The sequence below is a fragment of the Cupressus sempervirens genome, chromosome 4 (genome assembly GCF_028749045.1).
Source record: "Cupressus sempervirens isolate cs-2001-9-10 chromosome 4, ASM2874904v1, whole genome shotgun sequence".
NCBI lineage: Eukaryota > Viridiplantae > Streptophyta > Pinopsida > Cupressales > Cupressaceae > Cupressus > Cupressus sempervirens.
In genome coordinates, this window is record NC_143121.1 from 376,515,398 (window position 1) to 376,535,832 (window position 20,435).

The 20,435-nt window shown below is 35.2% G+C and overlaps 1 protein-coding gene across 1 annotated transcript in view; it reads left to right on the forward strand.

Annotated features, from left to right (window-relative positions):
• The first annotated feature begins 1,370 nt into the window (after nucleotides 1-1,370).
• The window catches only part of LOC149561641 (TATA box-binding protein associated factor RNA polymerase I subunit C), a 184,243-nt gene continuing 165,178 nt past the window's right edge, over nucleotides 1,371-20,435 (forward strand). Inside the window, exon 1 of the mRNA XM_089825222.1 lies at nucleotides 1,371-1,391. The gene's annotated coding sequence lies outside the window, so the exon portion shown is untranslated. The remainder of the gene's footprint in view (nucleotides 1,392-20,435) is intronic.

Below are 20,435 nucleotides of genomic sequence, written 5' to 3' on the forward strand. Positions count from 1 at the left end.
AAAGCTTTGCCCACACTGCAACACTTTGAATTTAACTTTATGAAGATTGCTTTGTGCTTTGTAAGCAATGCTACTGAAGATTGGCTCGGCAGGTAGGTAGGGGTGTTGATCTCAAATCATGTTACCTTTGGAGGAATGAAAATTCTAGAGTTCTTTTGAAAATCTAAAGAAGATTGTTGAAACTATTTTCTCTAATTTTTAGTGTCAAAAATCATTTAAACCCCTATTATAATTGTCCCAATCCAATAAAAAAAAAAGAAATTTCTAACACAAAATTAATTAAAAAGTAAACTATGTTTTTAACTTTCCACATACATTAACATTAACTTTAGTTATAAAAATTAATTATAGCCACCAAAAAACATTAGTACCCTACCTTATACAAAATAGGAACTAATAATAATAATTTTTTAACAGTATATAATAATATTCCCTTATTTATTTATTAATATAATAATTATTAATAAAATACCAAATACATAATAATAAACAATTCAAATTTAATTAGCCGATAGGCTTTTGCGTATATTATTTATTTATGAATATAATAATTATTAATAGAATACCAAATAAATAATAATAATAATAAACAATTCAAATTTAATTAGCCGATAGGCTTTTGCGTGTGAAGACAATGGCCGGATTTCAATGCCCGACGCACGGAATTTGCCAAAAGTAGTTCCGGGATATCGAGTAAGGCTGGTGCTGGGAAAAGGGCAAACAGTGTGGCGGTGGAAGGCCTCACTCTGGTCTTTCCCCTTTAATCTCTATTCACAATCCGAAAGCAAAATTGAAAACCGCATATTAGAGCTCGGGGGAGTACCTGACATCCTACTATCAGCTTGGAGATTTACTCTTCACATTTGAGGTTAGCAAAATCGATAGCTACAGATTCTGCCTTTAAAATCTAAGACTCAAGATTCTGCATCGAAGTAGTTTTTTAATAGTTGAAAATCGGACGACGTGCCCTACTAAAAAATTTCAAAAGAAATGCATCATAAAAACGTTTTCCCTTAAATTCAACAGTCCCCTGCGCAGACAATAGAGCATTTCATCTAGAACCCACCATGGACTACAATCAATGATCCAGGCTCATGTCAGACATTTCCTTAAAATTCAAATTACGTGTAATGTGACTATGATTTTTCTCCTATTTTTTCGCTCCCAGTTTCTCCCCGCGTTTCTCACAGTCGGCTTGGCTTACTGCCAACACAAATGCTATATATATAATCACCCCTTTGTCTTCCTTGATTTACTTTCAACTACCTCTGTCATAGATTTCTCTGTTAGAAAAACAGAGTACACAGTAGCAAACACATAGCATTGGACTCTGGAAGTAAACTATAAGGCCTGGGCCTCTGAGAAAATATTTCATGTGGGCGACATCTTGGGTAAATATGAGATTTTTCTACAGTTCATTCGATATTTTTTATGAAACCATGTAAGATGTTTTAATCAACTTTTAAAATCGTTGGGTGTAATTCAAAATTAGATGATGAATCACTAGGTGTAACTCGAAATGTCATGTAGGAACATATTTTTTAAGCAAATCATCAACTTTTGGAATCGCTGGATGAATTGTAGGTGTGAATTGAAATTACATGATAAATCATTGAGTGTAATTTGTAATGTTATTTAGGAAATGATAGATTGTATTAAGACGAATAGTTTTGAATCACTGGATGTGACTAAATGATGTGATTATAAATATTGATTATCAGTTGACATGGTGAAACTTCAACTGAAAATTATACATAGTTTAATTCAAGAAAAATGGATTTGAAGTTAGAAACTTTCTTCAATGTAAAATTGTACCCTTTATTGGATTCTGATGTGTTAGTGGCTTCTGTGTGGTACACCAGTATTTATCTATTCTGCTAAATTTGACAATGTGTTAGGGGTGAACCTGTCGGCTTACAGTACTTGTCTGGCAAGTAACCCATTGAAGGAGCACAGAGGGGGAAGAACAAACATATCTCTTATCAGTGTGGGGACAAAGTATTTCATCTGTGGAGTGCCCGGTAACTGCCCCAAAGGTATGAAACCGACAGTTACAGTCTGCCCCACCAATCCTGTTGTTCCTTCCCCTTCTCCCGCCAATCTTGTTGACCCCTGAGCCTACCAGTGCAGGAAATGTTTTACAGATGAAGAATGTGTTAGTCTTTCTTTGGGGTATTTTGTCTTGTGGGTTATCTCAGCTTAGCTAAAATGCCTCTTTGTCAAGGAAGGGACAGTGGGATTAAATCGACTATTCTTCTTCTGGTTAATCAATGGCATTGTCAGCTGAAGCTTCTCACTAAAAAATGGCATTATCTACATAGGACACCCCAAATTTACAGGGTAACTCAGTTGCAAACAAAGCAGTTGGAATTTCAGCGGGGGCAGATGTTATGTCAGGAGAGAATACACTAACTGGAAAATTAGTTTTTGCTACCAATTCATGCTTTGTAGACAGAAGTTACAGAAGTCAAGGATTAGAAATAGACAAAGCATACTTTGCAATTGGCATAACCATTGTATCCCACTGGTGCAAGTGCTAGTAGTATGCACAATAAATATAATCGGTGGTGGCTTGGTGAGTATTTCCAACCCTCAGCTCCTCACTTCCCCATAACAACATTTTCTGAGGATAACAGGGGCAGTTGGGGGAAAAATGAGCAGGATAGATACACAAATTGTCTCATATAAAATGCAGAGGAGGTCTCTTGCATGTGATATATTGAAACATTTGAAACATTTGTTCATTGCTGACACCGGGCTTCAGGGGATAAGAACGAACAGGAGGACAGAACCAAATTGGGCTTACTGCAGATAATAGAGAAGCACCACCCCAACAGAGAACTGTACTGAATCCCAGTCAGCAATAAATAGGGATGCAAAAGGATCAGTGTATCCATAATATTTATTGAATAAACAATGAAGGTGTCCTCGGTCATCCAGCAGCAACAGGCACGAAACCAAGGAGGAAGGCTAAAGCATTTGAAAAATGTAGACATACTTGTCCATTGGAGATCAAAAACTGAGGTATAAGTTTCCATGTGTATTTCCTGTAGAACATCTGCATTCTGCCCAATTCATTAATAATTTATTAATAGAAAAATCTCACCTGGTCTGCACATATCTGCTTGTCCCTAGATTATTGACTGTTAATGATTAGAGGTCTCTTTCCCTCTCTCTCTCTCTCTATACACACGCACACACACACATGGAGTCCCAGGTTAGTCACGATACATGTCTGAAAGAATGTCTTGGTTATGGGATATGCACAAATTGATGTGTTAGTGACTACCTCTGACAACATTATCTCCGTCATGATAATAGTAGAAGCTTCAAAAACTTTCAATTTGCTGGCTTGTTGACATGCATGCAAAATGCGGAGGAATAGACAAGGTTGCCAACTGTTTGCAAGAATGCCTTGATGGCAATGTGGGCATAGAAAATATTTTGTTGTGAAGATTTGGAGACCATCGAAGCATTAGGAATTTGCTACGTGCTGGATGTCCCTCCTCCATTTGGACAGTTTGAAAAATTAATTCAATAGCATATCAATAAGTATGTAATTGAGGTATGTGCAAAGTTCCATAGTAACACTGCCTTGGGGGACAGGTGGATGACGGAACGAGGGGACAAGTTTGTGGGATGAAGGGACAGAGGGGCCTTAATTTGGGGACGATAGGGGGACGGTGGTGGGGGATGGGGGGTGTTGTATATACTATTCATATGGTACTTAAAATGCTAGTTGTGAAAAGATGTACTACAATATAAGGTATAAAGATGTAAAAGAGTAAATATTTGAACATTGCATTGAATTGGAATATCAAACATTGAACATAAATAGTCCCGAAGTCCCAATGTCCTTGTCTCCAAGACGTGGGGCAAAAAGGGGGGGATGCGTCTCCGTGTTACTATGTCGCAAACAAAACTTGTTGAATTGGCTCGACAAACTGACAATGCAATACACATGCACACCCCTACCTTCTGTACTAGTGGGTATAACTATCTGGCTGCGTATTTATGATTCTCAGAAGTAACAAGAAATACATTAATCAGTATACAAATACTACTGATATAGAAATTGGTTTATCGACTATGTTAAATGGTTTATGCATCATTATGTCTATACAAATAACTGTATGTGATCTATAATATATACATATGAAATCAAGCTCTGTATTATTGAGACAAATAGCTTTGATTCAGAAAATTGCACTGATCGCATGACACCATACTCATGTATATATACATGTCAATATGCAGAATACTGATATGTATATGTACATGGATATAGTCTGAATATACTTAATGGAGATTGCAGCATTCATAACTGCCGATGCATAATATTATTGAAGTAATATCTTAGATTTGAATTCAGTATACAATCGTATTTATACTGATTGTTATTGATTGTAAAAGATTTAGTTAAAGTCTCAATGGCATTAGTTCTTGTTATGACTAATCATCGGGTGTGACCATTCCACCAAACAGGTACGTGGGTGAATGGACATGTCTCCATTTGGAGACATGCCCATTCACCCATGTACCCGTCCACAATCATATACATGGTATATGCCACCTGATATTGCAACATAGAAATTGATTAATGCATGCAGATCGAAAGCAATACTGACACCGATCTTGAATAAATATTTATCATCATTTGCATTGAGTTTCATATATATTGTGCAACACTTGTATACTTCATTGGCATTAACTGTACTTGTAGGGAATATACATAATTCAGCAGCGAAAAAGAAATCTATAAGTAAACTTTATATGGTATTAGAGCTTGGCTAAGGAAAGATCACACTAAGTTTATTGAATTAGATTTTTACTTTAAGACAAAAAATCCTCTCTCTCTACAAAATGACAAACACAATGAGATTCGAACATCAACTTGGAAGTGCTGATAACTTTGAATCCTGAAAACTTCGAGTAATGATGTTTTTAAAAGAAAACAAATTGGAGTCATTTATAAAAGAGGACAAAGAGGAACCTAAAGATGATCCTGAAAAATCAGAATGGATTGAGAAAAATGAAAAGGCAATGAAGATAATTGTAGATACTGTTCGAGACCACATAGTACCTATTGTGGCAAAACATACCTCAGCTTATTGTATGTTTCGAGCTCTTGAAAATGCATTTATAATCAATAATACTGACAAAAAACTTGCTCTGAAAAGGCAGATGAATAGTATAAGCATGAATAAAGGAGAAACTATAAATGCTTTCTTTATGAGAATCACGGACTTAAGAGATCAATTATCTACACTTGGTTATGAGATTGAAAATCAAGAGTTATCCTTAATAGCATTAGGAGGACTTCTAAACTCATGGGAATCCTTTGTATAAGGCATAAATGCTAGGTCCAAAATCCCTAAAATGGATCGTTTATGATCAGATTGTCTTCAAGAAGAATCGAGATTAATGATTAAGGGAAACCACAAAACCCTAGATGAAGATGTTCAAGTTCTTAATACAAATGCTCATAAGAAAGGAAAGAAGAAAAACAACAAAAGGAAAAGAAATTTTCATGGAAAAGGACAATCCAAACAGAAGAAAGATTTGTCCAAAATCCAATGCTTCAGATGTGATCTATATGGACATTATGCAATAAATTGTCTCGATAGATCTAAACCTCAAGCATCTTTTGCAAAATTTGAGAAGTCAAATGAAGGAAATGAACATGAGAAATATGCTTTCTATTCTACATTATCTAGCCAAATATCAACTAAAAGGAATACATGGATAGTTGACAGCGGGTCTTTTAGACACATCATTGGATATCAGGATAACCTAGAAAGCATGAAAATAGAAACAGATGAAGAAGTTACAATTGTGATGACTTTGTACACAGTGAAAAGAATTGGGACCTGCACCATAAAATTGAAATTTGGAAATTCTATTCAACTTTTTGGAGTTCTCTATGTACCAGGTATTAAGAGGAATTTAATATCTATATCTGCTCTTGAAGATGATGGTTATAAAATTGCTTTCATGGAAAGGAAAGTATTAGCATGGCCTAAAAATTCAACCATTAAAAGGGCTCTAACAATAGGAGTACGACAAGGACTCTTATATGAGCTATGTGCTAAGACAAACCTTGCACTTGTACATGAGACCTCTAATTCAAATGAAATGACACAAAAGACTAGGTCATATCAACTTCTGTACATCAATGGAGAAGATAGTAACTGGAATGCCCAAGTTAAAACATATTCACAATGAATCATGTAAAGGTTGTTCCTTAGGGGAAAAAACACTATAAAGCCATTTCCCCATAGTTTGAGCAAAACTAAAGAAGTGTTGGAACTAGTACATTCTGATCTATGTGGGCCCATGTCTATACCATCTATAGGAGGATTCTTGTACTGTTTGATATTTGTTGATGATTTTTCAAGGAAGACATGGATATACTTCCTTAAATGCAAAGAATCTGAAGAGATTCTCTCTAAATTTAAAGAATTCAAAACTATCACTAAGAACTCCTCTCGTAAGAACATTAAAATTTTGAGAACAGATAATGGGAAGGAGTATACTTCTGAAATATTTAAAGAGTTCTACAAACTCACTGGGATTAAGAGGGAGTTCACAGTCCCTTACAATCCTCAACAAAATGGGGTTGCTGAAAGGAAGAATAGAACTATTGTAGAAGCTGTCTGGGCCATGATTTTTGATCAAAACTTGAGTATGTCTTTCTGGGTTGAAGCATCCAACACAACATTCTATATTTAGAATAGATGTCCTCACTCACATTTGGATAATAAGACTCCTGAAGAAGCATTTTCTAGAAAGAAACCTGACATTAGTCACCTAAGGATATTTGGATGTCCTGTATATGTTCATGTACCTAAGGAGAAAAGGATTAAGTTAGAACCTTTTGGGAGAAAGGGTATTCTCATTGGTTTTAGTGAAATAGTAAAAGGATACAGAGTCTACATTCCTGGACATAAACAAATAGAACTAAGCAGAGATGTCATCTTTGAGGAAGACATTGCTTTTAGAAGAGCCAAAACCACCGATGAACTAGATACATTTGATGTATCTCTAGAAGAGACTCCTGCCCTGAGTTTCAGAGGGAGTTTCTTGAAGAGACTACAACTGAAACTGATATCCTTCCACAGACTCAAGAAGAGAGACTTGATCACTCTAAAAGCCCACTTTGGGCAAGGAAAATAATATAGGAAGGAAATGGATTTGCAGCCCCTTCAGGAACCTTCTGAGAAAGCAAGAGACCTAGAAAATTGACATATAATGCTTTCGTATGTGAGAGCTTGAATCCTGAACCTTCTTGCACTTCTGAAGCACTTAAACATCAAGCTTGGAAAGATGCCATGGTGGAAGAATACCAGTCTATACTAAAAAATGATGTTTGGGACATTGTTCCAAGACCTAAGGAAAAATCTGTTGTGTCTTCAAAATGGCTCTTCAAAGTTAAGTATGTGGTAGATGGCAGCATTGAAAAACATAAAGCTTGTTTTGTGGCTAGAGGTTTTTCTAAAAAGGAAGGAATTGATTTTGAAGAAACTTTTGCACTAATTGCCAAGTACACTTCTGTTAGAGCTATAATAGCCATTGTAGCAGCCAAAGGTTGGAAAATCCATCAAATGGATGTAAAAATTGCTTTTCTTAATGGAAAGATAGAGGAAGAAGTATACCTGGAACAGCCAGAAGGATTTGTAACTCATGATGCTGCTTCTTATGTGTGTAAATTGAAGAAGGCTCTATATGGACTTAAACAGGCTCCCCAAGCCTGGTATGAAAGGATTGATAAATACCTTTTAAGTCTTGGATTCACCAAGAACGTGGCTGATCCAAATCTCTACTTCAAAGTAACTAAAGGTGATATGTTAATTCTAATTCTTTATGTTGATGATCTTCTGATTACAGGGGAAGAACACCTTATTAATCAATGTAAGAAAGATTTGGCTTCTAAATTTGAAATGAAGGATTTAGGAATTCTCCATTACTTTCTTGGTTTGGAAGTACATCAGCAGTCTGGTAATATTTTTCTACATCAAAAGAAGTACACTATTGTTATTTTGAAAAGATTTGGAATGTGGGATTGTTGACCCATGTCTACACCTATGGAAACCAATCTTCACAAGCTAAAGGAAGCAAGTGCTGAATCCAGAGTAGTTGATCCCACCTTATATAGACAGATAATTGGGTCCTTGATGTATCTTGTAAATACTCGACCTGATATCTGCTATGTAGTGATGCATTAAGTTAGTTCATGTGTGAACCTCGTGAGATTCATCTTGTTGTTTTGAAGCACATATTGAGGTATCTTCAAGGTACTATTGCGTATGAACTTAAATATGAGAATACCAGCTCGGAATTACATGGATATACTGATTTTGATTGGGCCAAAAGTGTAAAAGACTGGAAAAGCACATTAGGATGCTGCTTCAGTTTAGGATCAGCTATGATCTCCTGGATATGCAGAGAGCAAACTTCTCTTGCTCAAAGTTCTACTAAGGCAGAGTATATTACAACAGCTATTGGAGCTCGAGAAGCAGTGTGGTTTCAAAAGTTGCTTTCCAACTTGTTTGGTGAACCTTTGAAACCTACTACGATTCATTGTGATAATCAAAGTTGTATCAAGTTATCTGTGAATCCGATATTTCATGATAGATCCAAGCATATAGAGATTCCTTACCACTACGTGAGAGACATGGTGGAAAGAAGAGCTATTCAATTAGAATATATTAATATAGGTGATCAAATTGTTGACATTCTCACCAAGGCTCTCCCTAAAGTGAAAGTTGAACATTTTAGAAAGAAACTTGGCTTGATTGAAATGTAAGTTTATGAGAATGAGTCTCAACTTTGTAAAATTTGTGTTAATTAAATAAAGATGTTTAAAGTGTAAACTCTTTTGTCATATGTGTGACTCTATGACTCATGGGCCTACCCTATGTTCATTATTTAAGGAGATAATCTTTTATAATGAAATATTGATTTTGATAATATAAGGTGACGACTTTATTATTATTAGATTACTATCATGATGAATATTATGCGATTTGATATTCAAGGAAAGATCATGTTAGTTAAAAGAGCATGTTGATGTATATCATGTGACTTGATATTTGTTGAAGATCAATATGTTCAAATTCATGGTGGATATTATGTGACTTAATATCTATGGATGTACCATGAATTGGTATGGTGTATATCATGTGACTTGATATCTTTATACTCACCATAACTGAAAAGAATATCACGAGACTTGATTTTCTTATATATATATATATATATATATATATATATATATATATATATATATATATATATATATATATATATATATATATATATATATATATATATATATATATATCTTGAGGATATTACTTCTTATAATGAGAAAATTCATATGCACTTTGTCTTCCCTAGCTAAGAGGGAGTGTTGAGACAAATAGCTTTGATTCAGAAAATTGCACTGATCACATGAGACCATACTCATGTATATATACATGTCGATATGTAGAATATCAATATGTATATGTACATGTACATGAATATAGTCTGAATATTCTTAATGGAGATCGCAGCATTTAGAACTGCCAATGCATAATATTATTGAAGTAATATCTCAGATTTGAATTCAGTAAACAATCGTATTTATATTGATTGTTATCGATTGCAAAAGACTTAGTTAAAGTCTTAATGGTATTAGTTCTTGTTATGACTAATCATCGGGTGTGACCATTCCACCGAATAGGTACATCGGTGAATGGATATGTCTCCATTTGGAGACATGCCCATTCACCCATGTACCTGTCCACAATTATATATATAGTATATGCCACCCAATATTGCAACATAGAAATTGATTAATGTGTGTAGATCGAAGACAATATTGATGTCGATCTTGAATAAATATTTATCATCATTTGCATCTTTATATATATTGTGCAACACTTGTATACTTCATTGGCATTAATTGTACGTGCAAGGAATATACATAATTCAGCAGCGAAAAGGAAATCTGTAAGTAAACTTTACATGTATATTTTATTTGCAATATATGTTTGGTCATCAACTGGCAATTATTAACCATATGGCATATATGACTTAGATAAAATACAATGTATATCTATAGCTTTAATTGCATCAGATTAATATGTCGATAGATAAGGTAAGACTTGTGGTAGAATAGACTGTGCTACATCATACAAAGGCACTAGTCAAGGCTTGCAGTGGAATAGGCATAGGTTACATTATGCAAAGGTGCTAGGTAAAGCCTGCAGTGGAATGGGGCATGAGTTTATCATACATGGGCACTGTCTTGTGTGGGAAAATCCACATTGGTGGAGGAAGTTACAATGAGGGGAAATGTCGAGGCCCTCTAGGTATGCCCTCTAGGTATGCCAACCCCAGGTTGTGTGGGGCCAAGGGGGACATGGTTCCATTCTTGGGCCTAGGCTTGGGCTAGGACACCCTTTCTGTAATGTTTCCATCCACCTTTAATACTGACCATTACATGTTATGGATTGGAACCCTCTTTATAAATGTAGAAGATAGATTATATTGGTTTAACAACACATTTCATCTATAAATATATGTTTGTGCTTTTGTTTCCCTTTTTGGTGTTAGAGGACCTAAATTGAGAATTATCTTGTAAAAAAAATTTTAATTGCTAAAATTTGATCTCTAACCATCTTAAAATTCTTTTTTTAATAGAATTTGGATCAACATCAACCTCAAAAAGAGGATTATCATATGACAATGTCATATTAATCTCGAACAAAGGATTATCCAGAAAGTGAACCTCAATGGATGGCTCAATTGTTACGGTAGAAGTTGTCGATATGACGATATCTTCACACACTTCTTCCAAGGTAGCTGCTTGTCCATCTCAAACCCGATCCTGGGACCTTTTACCAACCACTGAGCTTTTTGAGTGCTTGGATTTCTTCAAAAGATAATCTCCATATGCTGTGAATTACAGCCTAACCTTGTTGAGCTTGGGCAAGGTCCTGACTATTTTTTCCAAGCTAACCTTTGTTGCTTTTGATATACTATATGCCTGCATGATGCCATCTTGTTATTTCGGGTTGAGTTATAAGTTTTGATCTTGTAATAAGGTCATTCAAAGACCATTTTTGTATTTTCTGATTCATGATAGGTCATTATGGGGTATATTGTGAAAGTTGTATGTTTTGATTCAAACTCATGGGTATAGGAAGTTTGGGAGTGAAAGAAAACTTATTTTAAAGCCATTCATACTAGTGTTCTGTGTTGTTTTTTCCAGCACATAGTCTGCTATTATTGTTCGATACAGCTTGTCAGAAAATGATATAGATATAAAACTTAAATGGTTTAAAAGTAAAATGAATTTCCTTCAATTTGCTTTTTGTTTTTCTTTGATTCTATGAAGATTTGCAGAAGTTATGATCATTTTTGTAAGTGTAGGTCTGAATCTGCCTTAGGGTTACTGATTTTGGAAACAAAATGATAACTTTGTTTTCCACTATTAGATCTCGCTAAGAATTGGAGGAAATGTCTGTAGCTAGGTTTCCTTCATCTAACCAAAGTGATTTTCTTAATTGTTTGATTTGCAAAGTTATGAGTGACTGCTTGTCTGATTCCTTCATGTTTTGCAAAAATTTAGGCCTAATTGGCAGAAAGAGAATAGTTTTTTTAGGGGTTCTATCCAAAACAACCTACCTTAGTTGTGAGTTATGTTAGATAAAACCCACATGGGTATCTAAAACTATATTACATTTTTGTTATCATGTTGGACTTGAAAGTTAAGGTAAATCATCATTTCAAAGGGGACTAGCTAGTTGAAGGCTTGTAAGATAAAGTTACCCTTTTGTGTGTTTTGGTTATTGAAGTATTGGTTAATTTAGAGTGTTTCGGTCTCATTTATCTTACCTTTGTATCATTCTACCCCTAATTGCTCTTTGTGATGGCTCACAGAAGAACATTCCCAAGTTTTTCAGTGATGAGCACATAACTTCTTTCTACATTGTATGCGATTTTTATGTTGTTTAACACGAATAGGTATTTGTAACATTGTTCCTTGAGGCTCTCCAAAGTGTGGCTGTAGATTGGACTCCAAACTGTCACAAGTTGTGGCTGTAGATTGGATCCCAAACTACCACACATTGGACTATTCTAAGAGCCATGTTTGAAGAAAGGTTCAAGCATCCTAAAGAAGCTCATGCACTTAATGCCCAACATACCCAATTGAAGGAGTCTCACATACCCATGTGTGAATTTATCCCTCATATCAACAAGTTGACATGAAGAATTCTAGCTATCGCTCAACCTATAACTATAAATCAAGTGTTTCTTTGTCAATGAACAAGTGCTTGAAGTTAGTTTTCTTTTAAGAAGAGCCTCCAACTACTCTTGCAGTGTAATGTCCCCACTTCTTAGGACATGTTTACCTATAGAAATTATTAGCAACATAGTCTATTAAATATAATTCTAATGATTGATATCTAAGAATGTTACTTTTTCTACACATCTTTGAGGATCCCTTAATCTAGCTTCCTAACCCTTTGGGAGGATCCCCTGTGTTCATGAGGAACAATCTTCGATTATTTGGCCTTCTTCCCTGAAACTACCTTTCAAGTCTGGCTTCATATTCCTCTGGGAAGACCCTTTGGGTTCCTTAGAATGATCCTCGATTAGTTAGCCATCATCCTTCAAAGACCTACGAGACTATCTTAACACATGTACTACATTTCTCTTCAATAGATTCATATTAAATGTTTAATGTAAATCAATACTCTTCCTACATTTATAATGATTTACATTTATTATTATTATTTATATTGTGAATCCTAGTCATAATTCTTAATAATCCTCATATTTAAATTATATAAAATAGATTAATAATAATACTATTACTATATACTAGTAATAGTACTATTATAAAATAACTAAAAACAACTCACATAACTAATAAATATTACTATGTAAACTAAATATTCCTACACTCCCATTACATACTTATCAACTTACCTTAGCCTTAGGCAATGTGGACCTCCTCGAAACCTCTATCTTCTCAATGGGGTTGTGGCTTGAGTTGCATGCTTACATAACCATGTACTTACCTATGCCGTAGACTGTACAACTTCCTCCACTCTAAAATGCGTACATGTACTGATGTAATGGATGGTGATGGCTTGAGTGGTCCCGGTGGTAACGGTTATACTATCTTCTTTCCTTCGATGGTAGCTTCCTTCACTATTTTTCATGTTGGTAAACTTCCTATCAACTGGTCTACGTGGATTTGTGCATAGGTGGAAAGGGATATGTGCTGATACTCCCCCATTTCTTCTTTGTTCGATATAATTATATGCATTGCTTGCGCGGACACCACCCTTGGAATTGTCGATTGGTAGGTGTAGTTTCATTTATTAATAACATTAGTTAGTGTTTGATGCGTTGGGTAACATAGATATGTTTGGCAATAATTGTATTTAGTGTTTGAACATTAATATTAAAATATTAATGTTCAACAATACTAATTCCATATATTTTGTTAGTTATTTGTTTTATTCAACATTTAAAATAGTTTTATATCTTATGATTAATTTATCTAATGTTTTCTTAAAAAATATTATATATTTAATTTATATATTCTTTGAATAAATTACAAATATAAGAGTATTTGAGGGGTTATTACATGTAGTTGCATAGACCATGGTAATGGGAATTGAAGATGATCTCATTCTTGTCGGGCAAATAAGAATAGAGGCAATTGGGTCCGAAGAAGGTCCTTGTTCTTTGGATTCATATTCTTCTATCACAAGATTTGATCCTGTGGTGCAAATGTTGGCTAATGAGCTGCTTGCCCTAAAAAAGCAGATAGCTCAAGGTATATCCCTTGTTTGTTGAATGAAAGTTGCAGGGAGGCCATATCCACATGCTTCTTGTAATCTTGCTATTGAGAATTAGAATAAGTTAGCTTCATCATAGAAGAAGCTTACTCTTGATGCACCATTAGTCAAAGCAGCAACAAAGCATCCGAAATCTGAAATTAGTGATCTTGCCATTATTTTCTAGGAAAAGGAAGCAGACATAGATGGCCACTCCCAATTCTAGTTTTGCATTCTCAAAAAGTAGAAAAATGAAATTCATTCTACTGACATTCATGTTATAAAAGATAACCATGTATTTAGACATGAAAAGTGAACTTGCATGAAAGTTCAAGTCAAGCCGAAAATAATGCATCAGTGAATTTCGAGGTCATGAACTTGAATACATTATGCATGAAAGAATTATGGTCAAGCTTGACAAAGGTCTTTCAATAATAAATTTAGTTTTTCCCAAGCCAAAAGTTTGTGGACAGTATATCAAGGTATGCAATGGAGTTTTATCTTCATCGCAACCATATGAGCAAAGTCTCTAATCAGCTTAAGGTGATGGTGGTTGATGAACAAGTCATTCAAGTTGTAGTTGTCAAGAATAATTCAGTCTTTATAGAATCAAGGGGATGTCCCATATGACGTCTTGCTTGGTTATGCATTTGAGGAAGAGGCTAAACATGCATGTGCAGTTCAACAAGAACAATTTGAATACATGGACCCATTTTGGGGCAGAAATACATATGATAAATCTGAAGAAGATGAATTTGTTCATATTTTCCAAGTTGTGTTCTCTCAAGTTTTATTGCCATTTCTCATGCTTCATTTGCACATGGTTATCAATAATCATGCCAGATACTCTAGGCCATTGAAAAAAGCAGCTATTTTGCCAAGCTGGTGAATGATTTCATTTCAAAGGTTTCATTGTTAGCTAGGTTTGATCAGGTAGGTTTTCTCTTTTAATAAGTGCATTTGCACAAGTTTGCATTTTGTTTTAGGTAGTTTTTCTTTTGTATCACTCACAATATCTTTTTTTGTCATTCTATGTTTTTGATGCTCGACCTAGTAACGTAATGGACACTAAGGCACTTGGAGATTTTGAGTTCTACTACCTTGCTCATTTCCACAATCTAGTGTAGTTCCCTAGTTAGAGCTAACTGTTGTCTTTGATTTTGAATTCACAAAAATAGAGCAACCCTTACGAATTGAAATAAAATCGTGGATCTATTTTCCAAGGTATGCTTTACGAGGTTTAAACTCATAAGTGTAAGGTTGTGTTTATCATTGATTGTATTTCCCCACTTTTGTTTTATCAATTTTCAAGTTTTTGTTTAAGTTCTTCTAGTCATTTGGTTCAATTTGGGGTTTTGGGTCACCCTTTGCAAGTGAAGTAATTGCAAATTTTTGTTGCGTATCAAAAAAGAAACTTGCAAATCGGTTATGAAAACTTAAAATGCAAGTGTTGTTTAATAAGATGTAATTTGCAAAGCTTGAAACTTGTTTTTAAAAAACTGAAATGAGCATTATTTTTATTTTAAAGTCATAAAGACATGTATACAACTCTTAAAAGCTAGAAAACAAATGCCATCAGTAATACAGAATCTGAAAAGCACTTGACTTTGTCTTGTTAAGCCTTTAGAAATCGACTTTTTAGGCTTGTAAGGCAAGATTTATTGTTTTTTTAAACATGTAAAAATGCTTATAATTCCTAACTTCATTGTTTTCGACTTTTAACTTGGGAATCAACTTTTAAAGCTCAAAGTGTAGTCTTTGAGTGTATTTTTAAACCCACAGATATACATTTTCTGTATTTTTACAGGCTTTATGCTTGGTATTGCAAGTTTGGAACGCGTTTTAACTTGCATTTTGTATTTCTGAACCTGAAATAATAAGTCTTGTGGCTTTTTCAAGCTGGAGATTTGCCATATGTCTTACAAAGCCCAGTTTAACTAGAAAAATACATTTATGTCTGGTGAAATTCATTTTAAACAGACTGTTCTTCCCAATTAGCTTGAAGAGTCCTCTTTTTTGGCATTTTAAGGCAAGTGCTTGTTGTTTTAACACCTGAAGGAATCTGTGAGTTGTGTATGGCACTTTGTAATTGCTTTTTAGGGCATTTTCCTTGCATTTTTCTCTAGAGAGGATTATTGTTTTTGTTAGGTTCTTTTTATTTTGTTTGTTGCATTCGATGTCACATTATATGCTATAGTCACATTTTTGATAGTCGTATTTAAGTCATAGGTAGGATTTTGATGATGGCTTTCTTTGTTTTCATAGCATCTAGTTGAAAAATCTTAACTTCTCTTTTTGTTTTAGGCATTTTTGTGTTTTTCTTTGTTTTAATTAAGTATACGCCTCTTCGTGTGCTAGTTTTCTTCATTTGTGTCATTCTGCAAGAACAAATGTTTATTATGGGTTTTTAGAGCTATATTCCAAGCTTTATTTGCAAGGAAATATACATACACTTGCAATCAGCTCAGAAATTTCCATTTGTGTTTCTCTATAATCATAAAATGCTCATTAAAGCTCATTTTGAGTTCTTGGAGACTTACAACAAGTACAAGATCTGCAAAATGCAAAATGCTTATTTATACTCTTTAGACTATATTTTCCAAATTCTCATGTGTATTAAACTTGTTTTTCCTCTCAAAGTTGAAATTAGGTCATTTGGGCCATGTTTCAAATTTCAATTACAAGTTGAGAATACAAATAATGCTTTTTCTTAAATTTGTAAAATGTTTTCCAAAACTTGAATTATGCATTGTTTATTGTTTTTGGGTTTTCAGAGCCTCATTACAAGTTGTTATAACACAAATATGATGTTCCCAAACTTGTATTGTGCCTTTCAGAAACTTGCAATTGACCTTCTAAAACTTGAATGCAATCCTAAATACATAAAAAAAATCCCTTAAAATCAGGTCTCTGAGATCCAATTACAAGTACAAGTTGACTCACCTCTAGTTTTATTTAAAGTGCAACAATACCTTCCCATTTGCAAATAAAATACTGATGATTTTTTCAACTAGCAATACGCTTAGAGACTGCTTAGAGCTCATAAAGACACTGATTTTCTGTTACTTCAAGAAATCAAAGCTTTTGGATTCCAACTAGACATAGCCTTTAAGTGTATATGGAAGGATGATGAGCCTTTTTATACCAATCATAATAGAGGCAGGGTAGGGGCTGCCATCCTTATTAGCCTTAAATGGAAGAATTCAGTAGTTGAATGGAGATCCTCACCTTGCAATAGGGCAATATGGGTTATGCTTAATCACCAAGGGATTGTTATTGGAGTCTGTTCAGTTTATGCCCCTAATGAGCATCTGAATAGGATCTCCTTATGGAATTGTATATCCCAATGGCAAGACGTCACTTGGATGTTAGCCGGGGACTTCAATATGGTAAAGAATCAACAGGACAAGGTGGGAGGATGCAAGTTCGAGTGGAAAGGAGAATAGAGGTTCTTTTGGTCTAGAATGATGATAAACACTTTTTATTTGATCCCCTTGCTGGAAGAAGAGAAGAGCACAAAGGCATGTGGTATACTTGGACTAACTACCTGAAAGGTAACAAAAGGATTTATTGTAGATTGGACAGATTCTATGTTAATAGAAACACCTTTAGCTTTTAGTTCTCAAATGAAGGTTCTAGCATTGTCTGATCATCACCCTATTATTGCTTCCATCTTCTAGATTGATAAACAATCTTTGGATATTCTTGAGGCCACAGGGTTTGCCCTCAATACCTCCTTACTTAAGGATGTTGATCTTAATGCTGCTACAATGATGGTGAGGTGGTTTAACCACTGTGTAGTTCATCATCCTAATGCAACTAATAGATGGACAACTATGATGGAAAGATGGAGAAAGGCTTTTTAGACAATTGGTAGGAAGAAAGCCAAGGACATGAGAAGAGAAGAGGTCTCTTTGCACAAAACACTAGTAGTGGTAGAAACAACCTTGCAATCTAATCCAAATGATAGTTCCTTACAAAATGCCCTAGCTGAAGCCAGAGATGGTTTGAGAAGGATTCAACAAGTTAAAATTCAGGGAGGTAAGACAAGAGCAGGAATCAATTGGATTGAAAATGGGGATAAAGGCTCTAAATATTTTTTTCAAATACTTAAGAATAAGGAAGCTAGAGATAAGATTGAGGTACTTAGAGACGAAGACAGATTGATTAATGAAAATAAGGAAATTTTGGAGCCTTTTGCAACTTACTACAACAATTTATTCACATTAGAAGAGCATAACTTTGATATGTAAAGTAAAAGAAGCAGAATAAGGAAATTGATTCTAGGAAGGGTTATAGAATAGGATAAAGTGATGCTTGAAAAGCCCATTTCTAAAGAAGAGATTGCTTTGGCCATATCCTTGATGAGTAATGTCAAGGCGCCTGGGCCAGATGGAATTCCACTACAAGAAATTATTCACATTAGAAGAGCATAACTCTGATATGGAAAGTGAAAGAAGCAGAATAAGGAAATTGATTCTAGGAAGGGTTATAGAAAAGGATAAAGTGATGCTTGAAAAGCCCATTTCTAAAGAAGAGATTGTTTTGGCTATATCCTTGATGAGTAACGTCAAGGCTCCTGGGCCAGATGGAATTCCTATGGAATTTCACAAAACTCACTTAGATTGGATTTGGCAAGATCTTCTGATGTTTTATCAAAAAGCTATAGAGTGTGGTTCTTTGGGGGTTGAGTTTAACTCTGGATTGATCAAGCTCATGCCCAAGGAGGAGGGTAAGACCTCAATAAAAAATTAGTGGCCTATTACACACTCCTCAATGTCTCTTACAAGATCTTAGCAAAGATACTGGGCTGGATGGAATTCCTGTGGAATTCTATAAAACTTACTTAGATTGGATTTGGCAAGATCTTCTAATGTTGTATCAAGAAGCTGTAGAGTGTGTTTCTTAGGCAATCCAGCAACACAATGAACTCCAACCTCCACCTAGATACCAAATGAAGTAGTATGTGACACCCTTGTCAACATTGAACCAACTGCATACCACTAACATCATCAGGACCAACAACATAACCTGCAGTATAGAACTCAAAACCTATGCTAATATGTAGGAGTTAGGATATCACCGGAAGAAAATTGCACAAGAAATATCTTCATCCTGGTTCCCACCCATATAATATATACTGGATTGGAATCCTGATCAACAACCCCTTGAAGAGACGTAGCTACAGGAGAACCGTATGCACTCATGCCAACTGTATCAACAATAGGTGTAGCCACATCAAAATCTATGGACACAGGAACATTATTAACTGCTGCAACACAAAACTGAATCTTTACAGATGGTGAAAATTGAGCCCAACTCCACTCAGGTGAGTGATCAACATCAACCTCAAACATCAGATTGTCATAAGACAATGTTGCATCCATGTCGAACATAGTACTATCCATGAAGTGAACAACAACACTTTGTTGATCCATAGAATAACATGACTCTGTCACTATATCACTCACCTCATCAGCAATAACAAGTGTACCATCATCAAAGCTCACATCTACAACCGCATGCATACTGCTAAACTCTTTGTTGGATGGTTCAACTGGCACACAAGTGGCTACTGATATGACAGTATCCTCGCATGCTCCTACTACTATTGTTGCATTGCCATCAAATACATGATTTGGGGAACTCATGCCAATATTTGTATCATCTGACTTTACCTAACATGAATTCTCATCACATTCCACCTCAATTGTGCCCAACTCATGCAGTGTTTCATAAGAAATGTCCAACAAATCTGAAGTCGCAATTGTATCATCACATTTCGCTCTTTGAAAAAGTGATATCATGCTCTGCTCAAATCTCAGATTCGAAATCAGTTGGGTCATTTGTTTGTGATTTTGATTCATCTCATTCACTAGCACATCCAGTTGTTTCCCAATACCTTGTATCTCTGAATCTCCATCCCTTGGTGGAGAAGTACGCCCTCTCCGGGTATAATGAATTTTAAACCTTCTATCACCATCCATAACGTTGAAAACCAAGCCCTCTACCCATGGGTTGAAAGAAAAGTGATGAGCACTCCTCAAAATGTAATGCCGATAAAAACTCCCAATCTTTGTCAAGGGCTCATCATCATCAAACTGGGAATCAAAAGATGGCTCCAATCTCTGACTCCAAACTATTGGTTGGGCAAGATCCTAGGCATCCCTCTTATCAAACCCAACCACAAAATCCCTATTGGGAAGCATTGTAGCCAAGGTCTCTACAATCTTCCTCACCAATCGTCGTATAGCACGAAAGCCTCGAACGAGAGTAACCTCAAATATATTGTATGAAACCTCCCGCAAATCCATGCTCTTAAACAAATACTCAATGAATGACTCAGTATAGTAGAAATTATATGTGGAAGCATCAATCTGCTCCCCCACAATCCACCGCTGATCCCTGTGAAAATGTGACAATGCCAACTGTCCAATGCTACCAACCATATGAAAAGAAGAAATAGATTCACTTTCAGTAGAAGGAAGCAAATCACCATGAGAACCTGTCTCCATTGACGCTCTCACCTCCTCTGTACATACTACACTGATATCCTGGACGAATGGGTTCACTGCACCATCACATCCCTCA